Below are 13,923 nucleotides of genomic sequence, written 5' to 3'. Positions count from 1 at the left end.
TTTTCTAGCTAAGTTGTATTATTTCTCCCCCCGTAATTTTTGTAAAGTCTTCCTGTTTTTCCACAGCCCTTATCCATAATTTATGACTTTAACCTGTTTCATCGTCTCTGCTCTTTAAAGCCAAACACAATTTGTTTAAAATAACAGTGCACGATTAAATAATGCTGCTATAAAAAGTACTGTCTTGTTTTCCTCCTGCCAACCTTGCAGCGTTGCTGGTGCCCTCCCTGCCTCGCCCTTTCGGTGCCATGGGCACCACCGCCGATAGTGTGGCAGTTCCAGGGACATGTCTCACTGCGGTGCACGGCAACCATGGCAGCTAATCCACTCGACTGGGGTGACAACTGACTTCAGTAATCCCGGACACACAGAAAAGAGTCTTTGATGCACCGCTTTGTAACGGATAAAAGCCAGATTCATGGAGGTAGTAGTTGGCTTTCGTGTAGATCTATTGACTAAACCGGCCAAGTGAAGAAACAGTCAACAGTACTTTTTGACCTACATGTCCTCCAGATCTGTCAGCAAAGACATAAAATGAATATTTTCGGCCCCGTAAATTCTTTGAAAAGTTTTTAACTGGGGCCATATGACAGGCTTACTCAGGTCATGTGTTTTGGTTTACATCTCAGGATCCAAATGACTGTAAGGTGCTTGAGCCATTGCCAGAGTCCTACCTGTGCAGCAGAATCCACTTCTTTGTACATTGTGTTGGGGGACTCGACCCCACTTTTGTGATGGCACATTAATGTGCTGTGTCTCGTTTTCTCATCGAACCATGAAGTGTTTGTGAGATGATGACCTACTTGATTTTCTCATTTACTGAGTTATTTCTTCCAGTAATGGGTAATCATGTTCACTTGTTTGCCTTACAAAAGTAGATCATAGTAGATCTTCTCTGGAATTAAAGAGTTTAATTTTAGGCATCTCCTATAAATTCTTAGATGTATATGACAAAATTAGCAAATGCTGGTGTCTTTTTGCTTCCTAACCCAGCCACGTTTACGCCAAGTGTCGCTGAATGCAGATAGTAAAGGCACCATCCTGTAAAAGTTGGCAAAACTGGATGTATGACAGAAGCTTCTAGGGTAATACTGAGGTACGTGGGGCCTTTGTTTGGGAAGGACATTACATAGGTAGCTGGAGTTTGAGATACACAAATCCAAAAATAATCCTTGACCATAAGCTGAGACTCAACCATTCCATCTTTCCGATTCCTCAGCTTTATCCTTTCTTCAGAAAATAAAAAGGAGGCGTGCCTGGGTGGCTCAGTCGGTTGAGCGTCTGACTTTGGTTCACGTCATGATCTCACGGTACGTGGGTTTGAGCCCCGTGTCGGTCTCTGTGCTGTCAGCTCAGAACCTGGAGCCTGCTTCAGATTCTGTGTCTATCTGCCTCTCCCACTTGTTCTCTTTCTGTCTCTCTCTCTCTCTCTCTGTCTCTCAGAAGTAAATAAACATAAAAAAAAATTTTTTAAAGAAAAAGGATACTTGCCCATGTCATTACCATTGGTATTGAATAATGAAATGGCTTTTTAAATTACTAATCTTAAAAAAACTGTGACCTGAAGAGACCCTCAGCAAAATAAAGTTGTTCATTTTTCAGGTCTTTTATTAGTACCGAACCACGTTATTTAAAGGCTCATTGTCACTACAGTGCACATCTCCAGACTTCTGTATTTTCTACTTGTCATTTTATCAATTCTGGTATCTGCATTTCAGAAACAATGTGGCTGCCTTTTACTGAAATAGGCACATCGATCCACATCTTGCTTTCTGTTTATATCTCCAGCCCTATTTAAATTCAGTATTTCCAACCACAAAAGGTGTTAGAAAATTCTATTTCAGGCTTATGAGAAAAAGTACAGCAGGACGTGGCTCAAACCTTAAGCTGTATTTATTTCTGATCTTCTGCAGCTAATGTACAAAAAAAGTTATGCTGGAATAATTAAATAAACCAGTGGTTTCAAGGTTACCTTCATGTTTTTAAGCCCTTCTCCACTGGGAAGCATGAGAACACAGTGAGGTAGTGTCTGTCTACAATGGTGACACTGGGGTCCGTGCGGAGAATCACCGTAGAGGTCAAGAAATCTAGGGCTTTTCGGAATCTGTGCCCACCCTGTGCTCAGTGTGCAACTGCTGATTCAGAGGCTCCAGTGTACTGCCTGGCAATTTTTAAAACGGAACTTTGTAGCAGTGGGAAGAAAACACAAGTAGGAATCTTCCTAATGGGAAAGCAGTCACCACATCCCATCTGCGACAAGCAGAGGAATGTCTAGGAGACAGCGCCCCAGGGCTGCCCACGAAGTGGGTACTGCTACCTCGGGTGGTTTGAAATACAGTCTGGCTTTACCCTTTTGAGTGTCTTTTAAGTTCAGTTATTCCTTTTTTTTCCTGACCTGTAAAGCTGACAGTAATACCTACCTCATAGAGTTGCGGGGATTAAATGAGATGGTCTACAAAATACTTCGTCAAGTCCTGGCAGTTCTGGACCATGCTTGGTTCCAAGCCACGTGATCCGGAGTAAGGCATTCGAGCATTTTTGAGACTCCGTTTCTTCTTCGGTAGAACAGATGGTAATACGTAAGCCCTGTGGGGTTGCTGTGAAAGTTCATAACCATGTGTATATAGGGCCTGGCCGTCTAGGGGCTCAGCAACAGTTATTTCATTTCAATTGATGCGTTCTGTGACAACCTTGTTCTTGTTACAACCTTGGAAGGAACCGAAGAACCATGCTGGCTTGTGTCTTGAGGAAGAGCACTCAAAACAAAACATCCTATCCCTCCAAAGATGCCAAAAAAGTCAAAACCTATTTCCCAGTCCCTAGAATATCGTAGACAGGTCACGCCCCATCTAAAAGATAGTCCAGCGTTCAAGATTCAAAACGCGGACGTGGTGGGTGGTCTGGTGGGAAATTCCGAGCTTCCCCGGGTCTTCCAGTAGGAGGCGATATCAACTGTCCTGACAGCACAGGAGCCAAAAATCTGTGTGTCATCTCTGTGATGGGGGATCAAGGGGCAACTGAACAGACTTCCTGCTGCTGCTGTGGGGGACACGGTGATGGCCACAGTGAAGAAAGGCAAGCCAGAGCTCAGGAAGAAGGTACATCCGGTGGTGGTAATTCGACGAGAGTCATACCGGAGAAAAGATGGCATGTTTCTCTAAGGATATCACAGAGATCATAGTAAACAACAAAGGCGAAATGAAGGGTTCTGCTATCACAGGACCAGCTGCAAAGGACCGTGAAGACTTGTGGGCCAGGATTGCATCCAATGCTGGCAGCATTGCACGAATTTTTGGTGTATCAAAACAAATTTTTTTAATGGGGCGCATGGGTGGCTCGGTCAGTGAAGCGTCCAACTTCATGTTAGGTCATGATCTCACGGGCCCACTTCAGGTTCTGTGTCTCCCTCTCCCTCTGCCCCTTCCCTGCTCGTGCTCTGTTTCTGTCTTGTCTCTCAAAAACAACAAAAAAATTTTTTTAATTTGATAAAAATTTTAAATTATTTGCTCCCTCCCCACCCCCCACGCCAAAAAAAAAAAAAATCCATTAAAGGGAAAAGCACAGCGGGGCTCCTGGGTGGCTCAGTCGGTTGAGCATCTAACTTTGGTTTCAGCTCGGGTCCTGATCCCAGTGTCATGGGACAGAGCCCTGCATCAGACTCTGAGCGGACAAGGAGCCCGCTTGGGATTCTCTCTACCCCCTCTCTCCCCCTTCCTCGCTCTCTCTCAAAACAAATAAAGAGGGGGAAAGTGTATCTCCAGGGTGTGGGTAGTGCTCCAGCCACCAAAACTTAATCCATACCAGTGTTTCAACCTTTTTTTTTTTTCATTATCACCACCCTAAGGAGCCCTTTTTTTTTTTTTAATTTTTTTTCAACGTTTATTTATTTTTGGGGGGACAGAGAGAGACAGAGCATGAACCGGGGAGGGGCAGAGAGAGAGGGAGACACAGAATCGGAAACAGGCTCCAGGCTCCGAGCCATCAGCCCAGAGCCTGACGCGGGGCTCGAACTCACGGACCGCGAGATCGTGACCTGGCTGAAGTCGGGCGCTTAACCGACTGCGCCACCCAGGCGCCCCTAAGGAGCCCTTTTTATGGTTTTCCTAATCAGCCCCCCAACTCCTGAAATTTGAATACCTTAGATATACTGTATATCTGTGCTTGATACATAAAAAGAGTAGGATTTTTTTTTCAACCCCTCCCCAGACCAATTGCCTCCCCATGGCGGGGGGAGAGGGGGGTATTACCACGGAGAATGCATGCTCTTATGTAAATGACCTGGTTGATGATAGTTGTGGGGAGAGTAAGATACTACGACCAACTCAGCTTTCTGGTTTCTGGTCCAGACTAAAAATGCAAAAGGTCGTCAAGAGATTTTGATTAAAAACCCTCTCCAAGATGGCTTTATCTGCTCTTCCATCATGTGGGGATCACAAAAGCACTGAATCCACCCAGTACAGTCTACACAGCTGCTGGGGGTCCAGTGAGTCCTGGCTGACAGTCCCACCTGTGAATTCTTATGCATAAGGAGTCCTTCAAGCTGACTTACCAATGTTCATGGGGGGACCCAGGAGGGTCGCAGAAGAACACTTCATGAAAATCCAACCCAGTGCTAGATTAGCCACAATTTAAGGCAGGATAAAATATCTTAGTTTGAGAGTGTTAGAAACATATACATTTCTGGCTCAAACTCCTACTTCTTCCTACAGAAAAAAACAGAACTCCCAAGCCAGACAATACGCTTTGGCATCTGTTGGTAGGAAATGTGTACTTCTAGGAGTTTTAGACACCTGTTGTGTTATGCCTGTTGCAGGGGATGACATTAGAGCAGTCCAAAGGAACAAACTGGGAAGACCAGCCAAGGCCACTGGACTAGAACAGCCAACATCTAGGAATCATCACATTTGGCAAGAAGCTTATGTGATAAAGCATCACCATCTGCTTTAATTGAATAACTTGACTATTCATGTCCTCATTTGAAATATACAAGTACGACATTATTCTAACCATGGAAATTAGAAAAGAAGGTGTAAGGGGATGGGGACCCTGGGCGGCTCAGTCGGTTAAGCGTCCGACTTTTGATTTCGGCTCAGATCATGATCTCACGGATCGTGGGATTGAGCCCCAGGTCGGGCTATGCACTGACAGCTAGAAGCCTGCTTGGAATTCTCTCTCCCTCTCTCCGCCTTTCCCCTGCTTATAAATGCTCTTTCTCTCTCTCTTTCAAAAGAAACTTAAAAAAAAAAAAGGGGGTGTAGGTAGGAATAACAGACAAGTAGAGCTAAGAGTATCGGGTGTTAAGGCAAATGAAACCAAATCGGTAATGCTTAAACACTGTTAAGTTTAGGGACGCCTGGGTGGCTCAGTCGGTTAAACATCCAACTTCGGCTCAGGTCATGATCTTACAGCTCGTGCATTTAACCCCTGCGTTGGCCTCTGTTGCTGACAGCTCAGAGCCTGAAGCCTGCTTCAGATTCTGTGTCTCCCTCCCTCTCTCTGCTCCCTCCCCTACGCATGCTCTTTCTCTCTTAAAAATCAACATAAAAAAAAAAAATACCGTTAACTTTAAAAGTCAGATAATTGTGCACCTAGCTAATCTGCCTATGAATTTCACCATTTTTAATTTGATCTAATTTAATTTTAAGTAGGCTCCACACCCAATGTAGGTAGGGCTTGAACTCATGACCCTGAGATCAAGTGATACATTTTACCAACTGAGCCAGCCAAGCACCCCTGAATTCCACTATGTAAACCACTACAAATCTAATACAAAGTTGATCAAAGGAAGAAAAAAAAATCAACACTAACAATATTTCGTAATGCCTTTTTTTTTTTCAACATTTATTTATTTTTGGGACAGAGAGAGACAGAGCATGAACGGGGGAGGGCAGAGAGAGAGGGAGACAAAGAATCGGAAACAGGCTCCAGGCTCTGAGCCATCAGCCCAGAGCCTGACGCGGGGCTCGAACTTACGGGCCACGAGATCGTGACCTGGCTGAAGTCGGACGCTTAACCGACTGCGCCACCCAGGCGCCCCTCGTAATGCCTTTTTTAAAGAATCTCACAGGGAAGGACTCCAGTGTAACGTCAATGCCTGTGCAACTCTGTAATGATCTGTGTGCACTGAGGAAGTGGACCCTTGACTCGGCACAGGTTCCCTAAGACGAAGCACACCGAGCCAGGCTCCAAAGGATGCTGCAGGCACAGCCTGTCTGCAGCCTCTGGTGTGGGTTGTACATAAGGGGTGTATAGAACAATCCAGTGGAATGCAGGCAGAACATATTAGGACTTCCCTTTGTATTTACCTCAGTTAAATATATGTATGTGTATACACTGACACAGAGAGGACAAACTTTTTTATCTGATAAAGGTATGCGAGCAAAAGTCTGCTCCTTTATCAAGACACGTGAAAAGCCAACCCTTGTGGACAAGAGGGAAAAACACGAAGTGCATGAGAGCACTGTTAGAAAAACATATGTGGTTGGCCAAACTGTCTCCAAATGAATAGGTGTTCCTGTAATAGCATACCCAGTGTTAAAAAGATCTCACTTTGCCCAAACGTTCCTATAAATTTTATACAATTCTAGTAAAAACCTCCATAGATTCTTTGTTGGAAACTGATAAATGGCTGGAGTTCATCTGAGCCAACAGATATGTAAAACTTGCCAAAACATGTGACTTTTTAAGAAGTGTTTATTTTTGAGAGAGAAAGAAAGAGCAGAGGAGAGGCAGAGAAAGAGAGGGAGAGATTGAATCCCCAGCAGGCTCTGGGCTGACAAGCACAGAACCCGATGCAGGGCTCGAACCCATGAACCGTGAGATCATGACCTGCGTCAAAATCAAGAGTTGGATGCTTACCTAACTGAGCCACCCAGATGCCCTGACATGTGTTTAAAAGAAATATACTGGGGGTGCCTGGGTGACTCAGTCGGTTGAGCGTCCGGCTTTGGCTCAGGTCATGATCTCACAGCTCGTGAGTTCAAGCCCCGCATCAGGCTCTGTGCTGACAGCTCAGAGCCTGGAGCCTGCTTCGGATTCTGGGTCTCCCTCTCTCTCTGCTCCTCCCCTGCTCACACTCTGTCTCTCTCTCAAAAATAAATAAAGATTTTTTTTAACTTTTTTTAAAAAAGAAAAGAAATATAATAAAGGGGGCACTTGTTCTCGCAAGTATGAAAGGCTTTCTATAAAGAAACAGTAGTTACAAATATGTGGAACTGTTGCACAGAGTTCCTTTGTAAAGTCACTTAAACATAATAGTTAACAAACAGGCCATATACATACAGGAATTAGTATGTGATACGGGTAATTCGAAGAATAATGGGGAAACAGCTGACCAACCAGCCAGAAAGAAATTATATCAGACCGCCATCTCACCCCATATTAAAAAGATGCCATATTTTTAAAAACTGGAAGAAAGTATTTTTAAAATTTTACAATCTTGCAGCGAGAAAGGTTTTCCTAAGCACGATGGAAAAACCCAGAAGCTATAAAGGGAAAGGTGATAGATTGGACAATATAAAAATGGAAAAATTGCTACATAACAAAAGACACCTGACGAGGCATACAATAAGGAGGAAACCTCTGCGGGGTATGTGACCAAAAGTTCATTTCTATAATCTGTAAATACTCCCTTCACATCAAGATTAAATCCATGACTGGTCAAAGAACACAAAAAGACAAATCATAGAAAAAGAAACACAAACAGCCAATAAACCCCTGATACAACTGTCTCCACCTCACAAATAGCATTTAAATGATACCTCGGGGCACCTGATAGGATACGGGGTGGCTCAGTCGATTAAGTGTTCAACTCGACCTCAGCTCAGGTCTTGATCTCAGAGTCGTGAGTTTGAGCCCCATATGTTGGGCTCTGAGATGGGTGTGAAGCCTACTTAGTAATAATAATAACAAAAGTGAGACCTCACTTGTCACATAAGATCGGCAATGACTAAAAATATCCGTTGTTGGATTGTTGGCAAAGGCACAAAGAGATAAGCAGGGAACACGCATTGGTGGACGTGTAGAATCGTTAACCTTTTTGGAAACTAGTTTGCCAATGTTTATCATAGTATTTTCAAATGTTTATTTTTGAGAGAGAGTGAACACAAGCAGGGGAGGGGAAGAGAGAGGGGGAACAGAGGATCTGAAGTGGGCTCTGCACTGACAGCAACGAGCCCGGCTTGGGGCTCGAACTCACAAACCACGAGATCATGACCTGAGCCAAAGTCGGATGCTCAACCGACTAAGCTACCCAGGTGCCCTATCATAATTTAAAACAGGAATCCTAGCAATTCTACTTCCAGAAATATGTCCTAAAGAATTACATAAATATAAGGATATTCTTGACAGCATTGCTTGTAATAGGATAAAACTAAAAAATAACCTATATGTCCAATCAGAGGGGAATAGTTAAATAAAATTATGATATATCCATGCAGAGCAATTGTTTTTAGGTTTATTTATTTACTTAGAGCGCGCACAAACGGGAGGGACAGAGAGAGAGAGAGAGAGAGAGAGGGAGAGAGAGAGAATCCCAAGCAGGTTCCACACTGTCAGCACGGAGCCTAACTCAGGGCTTGATCCTACGCCCGTGAGATCATGACCTGAGCCAAAATCGAGTTGGACACTTTAGCGACTGAGCGACCCAGGCGCCTCCCCCCATCCCCGACAGAAGAATATTATGGGATTGATCACCTATCATTGTGTAACAAAATTACCCCAAAACTGAATGGCTTAAAACAGTAAACATTTCTTTTCCTGTTACTTCCATGTCAGATATTTGGGAGTGGCAAGTGGGCATTTCTGGCTTGGGACCTCTCATGAGGCTGCAGTGTCTGAAGGTTGCCCTGGAGCTGGCAGACCCTTCCTCTAAGGTGGCTCATTCACATGGCTGGCAAGAGGGCGCTGGTTGTTGGCCGGAGGCCAGTTGCTGCCCAAGTGGCCTTCTCCACTGGCTGAAAATCCTCACAACGTGGTGGCTGGGGGCCCCTAAGTGACCGATCCAAGAGGGGCTACGGCTGAAACTGGGAAATTTGAAGACTGACTGGCATGTTAGTCAGGTCAGAGTGCAAGGAGACACTTGCAAAACCTTCAACAGAAATTTATGAATGGGAAGTAGAGATGAGGCTGGAGAGATAAATGGAGGCCGATTCATGGCAGTCATTCCAAGCTGTGTTAAGGAGCTTGATTTTTATATGAAGCCGGTAAGATCGCTCTGGTTATTACAAGGAGGGTGGAATGAATAGACAAGGACAGGGGGCAGGGATGGAGGTCAGGCCATCAGTTAGGAGGCCATTAAAGTGATCCTGACAAGGAATGGTAACTTGGATTAGGGGGGATGGCAATAGAGGGGGAGAAAAATCAGGGAGCTTCTGAGATATTTAGGAAAAAGTCCAATAGGACTCCATGTTTAGATACGTGGATTACACAACAGGAAGGAACCACGTTTGGCTCCTGGGGTTGTGACTTGAGCAATTAGGTGAATGGGGCACACGGGATGAAGAGCAGGTTGGGAATTAGAAAAAGTTTTTAATGAGTTTGAGATGCTTACACACATGGAAATGTTGAATAGTCAGTGGGCACATGGGACCTGGAGGTCAGGGAATATATGCCTGGACATAAAAACGTATGAGCCATCAGGACATTAGTGGACAATGGAGCCATGAACCAGAGAACCGTTGCTTTGAAAAGGAAGAGTTTACAAGAGACTGAAAAGGAATGCCAGAAAGGTTAATAGGAACACCAGGAGTCTATTGTCACAGAAGATACCACCGTGATCAACAGTGGTCACACCACTAAGCCAAGCAATTTAAAACAGAACATTGTATATCAGATAGGAAAAAGAGCGCTCTCCCTCGGTCCCAAGGTGGAGTACTTTTATAGGAAGGATGTCAATAGCATTGATGACTTCTGGTGTGGTGCTTCTCCAAGTGTGATGTACAAATAACCTGGGGACTATAGTAAAATGCAGATTCTGGCTCAGTAGGTCGCAGTAGGGGAGGGCCTGAGAGCCTGTGTTTCTAAGAAAGTCCCCGGCGATACTGATACCCCTGGCCCACAAACATTTTGAATAGCGAGGTTGTGCTGTGGCTTTCAAACTTTATTGAGCACAGACTCACACGGAGAACATTTTAAAACAGATTATTGGACCCCATCCCTACAGATTATGATTCAGTGGGTCTGGGGCAGGATCTGATAATCTGCATTTCCAACAACCTCCCTGGAGATGGTGACAGTGATGCCACAGGTCCCCAAGACCACAGTTTGAATTGCACACTTCTACAAGACCACAGCTTAACTACTGCGGGCCACAACAGGGAGAAATCCATATGGATTTCAAGACATAATGCAAACAAGAAGTATTCCTGAACACCACTGGAGTCAGTCCATGACCAGAGCTCATCGAGGGCAGGGCCTGCTAGTTACCCATCACCCCCATGGTTACTGTATCAAAGCTAAGTACTCATCCTTTTTTTTTTTTTAAATATTTTTTAATGTTTATTTTTGACAGCACAGCTGCGTGCACAAGCAGGGGAGGGGCAGAGAGAGGAAGACAGAGGATCCAAAGCAGGCTCTATGCTGTCAATAGAGGGCCCAATGCGGGACTCCAACTCATAAACTTCGAGATCATGACCTGAGCTGAAGTTGGACGCTTACCTGACTAAGCCACTCAGGCGCCCCAGGACTCATTCTTAACTGATTTATTAATTCTGAAGACTTAACCCTCAGCAGTAGATACTTTTGAAAAGTAAGTCTCAAAGCTTTATCTTGCTGGAAAAACCATTTCATTAATACTAAAACAAAGAGCTGTTGAGGACTGTTTCCTTTACTCAAGGGACACACACTGCACCACAGACACATTCTTCCCCAGAGCACACAATTTTAGAAATACACAATCTTAGAAAAAACCCTATAGACAATAAGAAGGGGGAAAATTCTATTTAAGGAGGAATCAGGTCACATATGTATTTATTAAGCACCCAAAAGTATTTTATGGAAGGCATCTAAACGCGAAAAAGATGGATTACAAATACAAGCTCTGCTCTCAAGTCTGGAACATCAAAGACACCAGCAATCAAGTTAAAACATGACAAATGCCATCTGAAAAAACAGCTGACACTTATTTTTCTTAAAGCCACCCAGCAGATACCTCGATCCATTCGCACAGAATGTGTGTTTGTTATTAATAGCACCAGACGCACCGAGGAGGAGAAAATACCCAACAGGGGTGACTGACTTCCTGGATAAAATAATTTCGTGTTGGAATTAGACAGATGGACAGTCTTTTCACAGGTGGAGGACCCAGACGACCATTCCTTAACAAAAATCAATTAAACATGTGGCCTGGGCATCTGCTGACAGAAGGCTTCATCTACCCTTCTTTGCAGTGTGATTAAGAAACTTAACCAGGTAGGGGCGCGTGGGTGGCTCAGTCTGTGAAAGGTCCCACTTCCGCTCAGGTCAAGGTCTCATGCTTGGTGAGTTCGAGCCCAGCGTCAGGCTCTAAGCTGACACTACAGGGCCTGCTTGGGATTCTCTCTCTCTTTCTCTGCCCCTCCCCTGCTCATGCTCTCTCTCAAAATAAATAAATAACCACAATTAAAAAAAAAAAAAGAATAAAAAAATAAAAAGAAAAGATACCCAGGTAAAAGCACAGTACCTGCCCTCAAAAAAGGCTTCACTCTAGTCCTGGAGACCTAGAGAAGCATATCCTTGAAGGCAAGATTAAGGAAGGGGCGCGCCGCCCCCACCCCAACGGTAGGGGTGGGGGGAGTCTCCGGAGAGGCCAAAGTGTCTCTGCGGGTGCTCTCTACCGCAGTGGAAGCGCCTTCCAAGCACACACCGGCGGCCACTGGGTGCTGGGGGGCTGCCAAGACCTGCAAACAGGGCGCCACAGGCCTGAGACGCGGGAGGCGGGAGAGGCCCGAGCGGTCAACTGCTTCAGTCCGCCAGACCCTTCACCGAGCCCCCCGCATCCACCAGCACCCGGGAGCAGGAAGCTACGGGAACAAGCAAAAGGTTTCGTGGTCTCTTGCAAGCACACCTGAGGCGACCCTTCCTCGGAGACGGGCCCCTCCTCCCCCGGGTGGCCACCTCTCGCTCTGCCCTGGGGCTGGCGGGCGTCCCCGCGGCTGAGGAGGGCAGCCGCGTAGGCTCGCGGCAGCGCCGCGCGGGTCAGGGGTCTGTGTGCTCGGGGCACGCAGAGGCTGGACGCGGGGCGGGAGGGGCGGACAGGGCGAGCGGAAGTGTGCCGCTTCCTTCCGGCCGGCGCCGCACGAGACTGGGCGGGGCGCCCCTGGAGAGGGCGGGGACTTGAGCTGACGGACGGCTCCCGGGACCTATGGGCGCGCCCGCGGCGGCCCGGCCTCCCTGGCGCGCCCCTTCCTCGGGGCCGCGGACGCCCCCCAGTCCCCCATTTCTCTGGTGTCGCGCAAAGCTCCGTCGCTGCACGGTGGCCGCTGCTTGGTCCTCCCTGTCCTCACGGTGCGTCGCGGGCGGTTGCGCGGCCCTCGGCACCCCCGGCCGGCCGGCCTCTTTCCCCGCCCGGAGCTGCGCGCCAGGACGGCTGAGGCCGAAGGTCTGTGACTGCGTGTCGGGCCGCGGGCGGAGCGAGGGGACGCGCGGGTGCGAGGCTTCGGCGGCTGGTCGGGCTGCGCCCCGCGTTGCGATGTTTCCGAATCAGCCGCAACGACCGGGAGCCTGCGGGTCGCCCCGCCGCGTCGTGCAGTCGGGGGGCGCGGCCCGGGCCCCGCGGCGCCCTGGGGCGCCAGGGTGGGGGACGCGGCGCTCGCCGGTCCGCTCGAACTGCGGGGCGGGGGGCGGCAGGTCGGGAGTGAGGAAGTTTGCCGAGGGCGGGGCGGGGCGGCGCTCGCGGGCCACTTCGGGCTCCTGCCGCGCGGGCGGAGGGAGGGCCTGGTTGGTGCTGGCCTCCGCGGCCGCGCGGCTCTGCCGAGCTGGAGCAAGTGTCTGAACTTGGGCGGCCGCTGCCGGCCCCTCGGTGTCCGGTGGGGACACTCGGCGCTGTGAGGCTGGGGTGCGGCGGGAAGCTGAGTGTCGTGCCCTGCAGTGCCCGGTCGCTCTGTGCGTGCTGGTCCTTCCTTCCGAGTAGAGGACGAGCATCGCTCTCACTTCCCTTTTCCAGCGTCGAAGATGGCCTTCCCTTTCATTATGGGGAAACTTTTCTTTCCCCAGTTGGTGCGATTATCACATTGCCCGACACAGAGTTGGCGCGGAAATGTTTGTTGCCCTTCTGTCCTGACTTGTTAGAGTGTATCCGATGTGGGATATTTATAACTCCTTCCCGAGCCCTTAGGAGGACGTGATTCTTGGCTAAGAATCCAAGTTATCCAGTTGGGGGATAAGTCCATCTAATGAATGCAGTACGGCTTTGCCTAACACTCCTTTTTCCTGCCTCGCTGCTCCAGATTCATTTTCGGTGCTTGTACTTAACTGTTTTTGTGTCTCACATTTTTTTTTTTTTTATGAATGAATGAATAAATTGTATAATGTTGGTTGGTTGGATTGTTCTTTCTCTAGAGCAAGTTGGTTATTAATAAACTGCCCAAACAATCGTGTCCGGTAACTGGTCATATTTAATAGTAATTAGTAAAACGCTGTTCGTTATTCAGAGGAGTGAAGCAAGATGTTCCTGGGGACCGTCGCCAGCTTACTCACTGCCACCACTCCCTCGCCTCCCACTCACTGCTTCCAAACCAGGCTCCTGCACCCTGCCTTTACTCCCACTGTTGCTCCCTGGGATAGCAGCTGCCCTGATTGGCACACCCCCGCTGCCATCACCACTCAGGCATATTCGTAAAGTTTCCAGTGTGAATTGTTTTAAAGAACGTCGGTATGAAAATTCAGATACCTGAGACGAAACAGTATTTCATTTCTTCAGAATCAGGCTATCAACAGATTTACTAC

At 47.4% G+C, this 13,923-nt stretch overlaps 1 protein-coding gene and 1 pseudogene across 4 annotated transcripts in view; both read left to right on the top strand.

Moving 5' to 3' along the window:
• Positions 1-248: 248 nt before the first annotated feature.
• Positions 249-12,047, top strand: LOC122494306 (annotated as a pseudogene).
• A 306-nt stretch (positions 12,048-12,353) lies between these two features.
• The window catches only part of DPY19L3 (dpy-19 like C-mannosyltransferase 3), an 80,437-nt gene continuing 78,867 nt past the window's right edge, over positions 12,354-13,923 (top strand). The window contains exon 1 of one of the 4 annotated variants that reach the window (XM_043599112.1): positions 12,354-12,577. The gene's annotated coding sequence lies outside the window, so the exon portion shown is untranslated. The remainder of the gene's footprint in view (positions 12,578-13,923) is intronic. The other 3 variants (XM_043599113.1, XM_043599114.1, XM_043599111.1) reach the window with 3 other exon arrangements.

Source organism: Prionailurus bengalensis, chromosome E2, assembly GCF_016509475.1.
Source record: "Prionailurus bengalensis isolate Pbe53 chromosome E2, Fcat_Pben_1.1_paternal_pri, whole genome shotgun sequence".
Taxonomy (NCBI): domain Eukaryota; kingdom Metazoa; phylum Chordata; class Mammalia; order Carnivora; family Felidae; genus Prionailurus; species Prionailurus bengalensis.
This window is presented reverse-complemented; position numbering and strand designations above follow the sequence as displayed.